This window comes from Pinus tabuliformis, chromosome 5_2 (genome assembly GCF_031772625.1).
Source record: "Pinus tabuliformis cultivar Carrire ecotype Pingquan chromosome 5_2, CPIR1, whole genome shotgun sequence".
Classification (NCBI taxonomy): domain Eukaryota; kingdom Viridiplantae; phylum Streptophyta; class Pinopsida; order Pinales; family Pinaceae; genus Pinus; species Pinus tabuliformis.
In genome coordinates, this window is record NC_142306.1 from 164,516,451 (window position 1) to 164,522,858 (window position 6,408).

The 6,408-nt window shown below is 34.4% G+C and overlaps 1 pseudogene; it reads right to left on the reverse strand.

Moving 5' to 3' along the window:
- Positions 1–3,131: 3,131 nt before the first annotated feature.
- LOC149158064 (potassium transporter 26-like) lies at positions 3,132–5,472 on the reverse strand (annotated as a pseudogene).
- Between the last annotated feature and the right edge of the window lie 936 nt (positions 5,473–6,408).

Here is a 6,408-nt window from a genome sequence, read left to right on the forward strand (position 1 = left end):
TGAGACAAATGATAAAAATAATTGTACCAATGTATAATGAGAGACTTGTAACTAGCATTTACACCTGATGTTGCAAAGGAAACGCTGTAAGGCATAGAGTGTAGAAGAATAGGGACATGTGAATGGGCATTGTTGAATGCAAGGGTGGATGATAATGAGTTGCAATTGAAATTGTTAGTTATGTGTACGCTGAATATAGATATTTTGTAAATAATAGTGTGTAGAAGAATAGTGACATGTGAATGGACATTGTTGAAAGCAAGGGTGGATGATATTGAGTTACACTTGAAACTATTAGTTATGTGTGTTTTGAATATGGATAAGTAATAGTAGTGTGTGGAGGAATAGCAACATGTGAATGGACATTCTTGAAAGCAAGGGTGGATGATAATGAGTTATAGTTAATGTCATATAGAGGTTACCCATTATTCATGTAGCAATTGTTGTTTATATGAACATGCTTTTGTACATTATTATTTTCTTTTGTTTGTATTTGGAGATTTTGTTTTTCCATATATTACATATTTAAGAATGAATTGTCACTTTTAAAGAGGGCACACAAGGTTGCTAGCTGTCACAAAATATTCCACTGACTATAAATATGATTTTATTTGTTGTATAATTTGATTTACCATCGTGAGAGTAAAAATTAAATGTCGTTTTCCTACTACATGGTTATGTCAACTAGGGGTTTCCAAAAATACAAGTGAATTCCATCGAACTCCTCGCTGAAATCAAACTCTCGGTGAAATTTTCATAAATATAGGGATGCAAAAATTCCTTGACTTGCCAAAACTCCATTAAAATGACATTTTTCACTACTAACTTCATAAGAGATGTCATGAACTTTCTTTTGGATAAAACCTCAAATGTGTTTTTAATATCCCAATTCATGTTCTGTAACGCTCGCTTTTAAAGGCTTGAAATGCAAATTATGGTTCAAGCCACAAATTTATAAGGAACATATGCACAGAACATGCTTAGGACAACCAATGCAAATTATATCTGCATTATTTAGCAAATCCTGCTTAGCATAAACACTTGTGACAACTGTCAAATTGCCAATTTGTCAATCTTCAACTAAACCCCTTTGATAGTACTGAGATTGCCCAAGAAAGAGCAACTAGCATGAAATAAAAAGTTGAAATATCATTGAAAAGCTATACCTTTGATTTTATATGATGGCTGAAATGTATCATAAAGATACACTTTTGTCAAAGATAATTAAAAATAATGCTAGAAGGTAGCAACCACAAGCTTAACTGACAACCTCTGCCCACTCATTTACATTCAAAGCCCATGGCAGCAAGGCATAAAGCGCCTACCAATAACAAAATTGCTTTGATGAAATAAGTTGGAAAAGACCCCATCCGAGAACATACGATACGAATATTATCTTCCCCTGCCTATCACAGACCAAAAAAGGCCACATATCATATACAATAAATGTAAATGTGTCAACTAAGAGACCCAATTACCCAATATTACAGATCAATTCCTAACACAACTCCAAAAAAAGGCCACATATCATATACAATAAATGTGTCAGCTGAGAGACCCAATTACCCAGTATTACAGATGAAGTCCTAAAACAACTCCATTGTTCTACGATCTGGGTAGAATGGGAATGGTCACTGCACCAAACCCCTTTTTCTTGAGTACAATATATCCATTACAGTAAGTTTTAGATTAAATTTAAAACATGTTAATTAAATTTTAATATGAAATTTCTATGGTTATGAAGATGAATCATTAATAATATGATTCCTTTCTAAAAATTTGTTTATAATTTTGTTAATATAAAAAAGAAAAATTAATATAATAAATTGTTTTATTATTATTATTTTAATTTAATGTTTCATTATGCATACTAAATCTTTTTTTTCATATAAAACTAAATTTTAAATTTTATTCAATTACAAATACTACAACACATACCCCTTTTCATATTGATGTTTATGAATAGTAGGCCAAAACTTGCCAAATGCTTTATTTTCTTTTCCACAATTTCAAAGATGCCTATTTGAAAACCCTTGATATATTAGTGTTTGATCTGAACAGGTTTCAAACATACTGGTTGTTGGAGTATAGAGTTTTTTGTAAATTGCTACTAAGCAAGGAAGAAGTCAAAAGTGAATTGGTATTAAAACCATGGCCGCAGCTCAAAGACCTGTGTTCTTGTCCCCAAATAAGACACTGCAACTGACATATGAGGGTGAGTTTTATGAGGTACTCATAGCAAAAGCTCAACTCTCCACCATAGCAGACAAAGGGAGCATACCCTCATCTATAGATACTGTAAAGCAACTATAGCCACATTTTGAATATTGCTACAGGGGCTTAGAGCATACTATATTGCAGGCTGTAAAGACACCATATTCAAAACAAAATAGAAAGATAAGATGAGAAACATATTGGATCATAAAGCAATAAAGAGTATAGTGGAAGCATGGGATCCTTATAGTTATCATTGGTCCTCCTTAAGCCTTGCTAGGATTGCTGGCTTAGGCAAGAAGAGTGATTTTTTAGGTATGATTTTCATTTTGTTGCTCCTATGGGGCTTCTTAGATTCAGAATTTGAAGGGACCCAACATGGGAAAAGTGTTGTTTGGTGGCTTGGGCCTGTAACACATGAACTGGTACTTAGCCCCAGACAACTCGAGAGTGTACAAATTTCGGAGGACAAAGGATAAAAAGGACTTACTATTAAAATTTAAAATACCCTCTTAACAAACTCTACCTGGGATTTCTTGAAAATTTTAATTTACTAGGCTCTGCATTTCATCAAAAGATAAGAACCTTAGTGTAAAAGAAGGATTGAAATTGAAAAGTAATGAACTATTATCATTTTTTTCCATTCTACCAGAGTCACAAAACATGTATGTACTAGTTCACTCTAAATGATGCATGATTTATTGCAGAGATGGTAAAAAACTCAATGCTCATTTCTTTTGATCTCACCGGAAATTCGCATTTTGAAATCTTCTAAATCTATTAAAATAGTAACAATAGTACAAAATTATATCCTATTTTCTAGTGATCAGGAACTTTACGGCCCTAAAAGCTTTAGTATGAGTAAAAGCTTCTAATTTCATTGTCTTCCAACAATTTTGTGTGAACAAACTCTAAATTTATTGCACCATTCCGACTTGAAGTAAATGTGCAGGTGGTATATGGTAGGTAGACAGAGTCAACCTGCAATTGTTTTGGAGAAATCTGTAGAGCTTGTCAATCAGTAATCCTTCAAGAGGACCAGTGCTCTTATTAGTCTTCAATGTGATTTTTCCTAGAACATACATAACCCTTGTATTCTTTGCCAATTCAAGCTACTGCATTTCCTCATCTACAAAGTAGTTACTTTTTGCCACTATATTTCTACTTGCATAACTTCTGTCTTGTGAGGAGGAATGAGTTCCTCTAAGCTTGAGATAGTCTTTTATGCTTTCAACAACTTGGCTGATAAATTCAGATCCTTCAATGTTTGGGGCATCTTTGTAACCATATTGGGCTATGCATTTATATACACCCTTTGGCTCTATTTTTCCAACCATAAATCTCTCCGACAAAAGCACTGTCTTGACTGGAATCATTCTTATGGTGACAATGAGAAGAACTTCATGTAGAGACCCCACATTCTTTTCATAACGTTCAATAATCGGTGGTAAGCTAGAAATAAGGTCACTGTAGAAGAAACAAGTTCCTGGTACATGTGAATTCACCCAAGTAACCAATCCATTCAAAACTTCTATGCTGAGTTTTCTTCATGCTAAATATTTATACTTTTTCCGCTTTCCATAGTTCCAAGAGAACATTATGGTCAGAAAATTAGAAAGGGACACCAATGTCCGTGTGGCAACTTATTCAAACAGATGATAGATAAACGCCTTCAAAGATAGCAAAAAAACAGAGTGAAGGGCAGTATAAGTAAAACATGCATGTTCCAAACCACAAGCATGACCAAGGTTACTACACACATCATAATGAACATAACCCCAAAAACTGCAACCCCTGCACCACCAAATACCTAAAATTATCCCTGGAAACTCAAAAGAATCCATAAAAGCTACCAAATTATGTTGTCAGATATAAATTTGGATATTCTTACCATGTGCATTACCAATTTGTGTTCCATCCCAGAATTCTATGACAATTGCAATGTAGATAACCATGAGAACATAGTTAACTTCAGGTGAATAGATCTGACCCTCGTACTCTTGTGAGGTATGCACAATCTTCACTCGAGGGAAGCAACTAAGAGCCATGGACTGTTTTATGATTGAGAATGTTGTTGTAATCAATGCTTGACTGGCTATAATGGCTGCTAAAGTGGCAACAATGAACATTGACCAATACAAAGGCTGGGGTATTTCTTTGTAAAATGTAGAGCCTATGTCCCCTGGGTTTTTTATCAAATAATCCGCTTGTCTCATATATGTGATAAGTAGAGATGGGTAAACCAACACACAGAAAGTGAGCTGCAACAAAAAACCCAAATTTCTCATTATGGTACTAAAATGTAAGGAGGATGAAGCACACAAGTATGATGAAATACTAATAATTATGTCCTTGACATATAGCTTGGACCTAGATTTATTTCCTATTGAAATGGCCCAAGTCTACAAACATGGCCTCGGCACCTAGATCCAGTCAGAACAAAGAACTGATGATAGTGTTTCTATTTGTATAGCTTTAGCATAAATAATTGGGATGAAGTTATGAATTGTGTTTGAGAAAATCATTGGTATGGATTTATCAATTGAGTTAGAAAATAGTTCCAAGTATACTATATGATAAAATGAGACACATATCATCAATCAATACTTGTTATACATAAGACTACACCTCCAAGCATCACCCATCCTTATTAGTGATATTCATGAAAGTAATAGTATATATAATATGGGTTGAATGCCTTGAATGCTCCAGGATAATATTTCACAATATTATACTGTCCTATCAGGATGTTGGTCACGAACCAGGCAATCACTATGGGTGAGAACATGAAGCTAACTTTACTTGTACCGAGTTTTTGAAAAAGGAATAGTAGTAACAGGATAAAAAATGACACGAGTACAACAACGCTTGCATGAGTTAACATACAAAAACATAAATTACGTCAAGAAGTGGGATGCCATAATTCACATTATACACACATATGATATCATGTTTATGATAGGGAGCTGCATCCCTCCTTCAAATAAACTAACCCATACTAAAAAACTTGATTACATCCCAATATACTCATGGAAGCCAAGCTAATAGTTTCCTTGACTGAATTCCTTGCATAGCTGACAACACTGCAGGATTAAAAAAGGCATCATAATTTGGAACAAAATCAACATGTGTGATGGATCATTGAGTTGAGGTGCCAAGTTGATACCAGTTTGACATGAAAGGATATTTTGAGATTCATTTATGGGAAGACCTGATATTTCAATAGTCAGTGCTCCATCCCATACAAGTGCCCATCATAACAACAATAAAAAAAAAATTCAGAGTCGTTGCACTCTTCTCAAGCAATTCCTTTGTCTTCGAGTTGATAGCCTTTCCACCATTTTGTGTACTGAAAAACTTCAATCTAGTATCTGATGCAAGGCACATGAATTGCTTGCCAGTGCTTTTTTCAAGGTTGAAAACCCATGTATTCTTTTCCAATTCAAGCTATTGCAATTCCTCATCTACACAGTAGTTACTTTCTGCCACTGTATTTCTACTTGCATAACTTTTGTCATGTGAGGAGGAATGAGTTCCTCTAAGCTTGAGATAATCTTTTATACTTTCAGAAACCTGGATGATAAATTCAAATCCTTCCATGTTTGGGGCATCTTTGTAACCATATTGGGCTATGCATTTATATACACCCTTTGGCTCTAGTTTTCCAACCATAAATCTCTCTAACAAAAGCACTGTATTGACTAGAACCCTTCTTATGGTGACAATGACAAGAACTTCATGTAGAGACCCCACATTCTTTACATAATTCTCAATAATCGGTAGTAAGTCAGAAATAAGGTCACTGTAGAAGAAACAAATTCTTGGTACATGTGAATTCACCCTGGCAAGAAATCCATTCAAACCTTCTATGCTAAGTTTTCTCCGTGCTAAATATTTATACTTTTTCTGCCTTCCATAGTTCCAAAAGAACATTATGGTCATAAAAATTGCTGCAATTAGGAAGGGACACCAACCTCCCGGTGGTATCTTATTCAATACAGAAGATAGATAAATGCCTTCAGAAATAGCAAAAAACAGAGTGAAGGGTAGTATAAGGAAAATATTTTGTGCAAATGATGTCCCGTGGACTATTTGTCCTAGATTATCCTTCTAATATTCTCACCAGTGAAGGAAAATAGTTTTCTCAAGCCCCAAAAGTCAATAAAAACAACATATTATCAATACAACAATGCA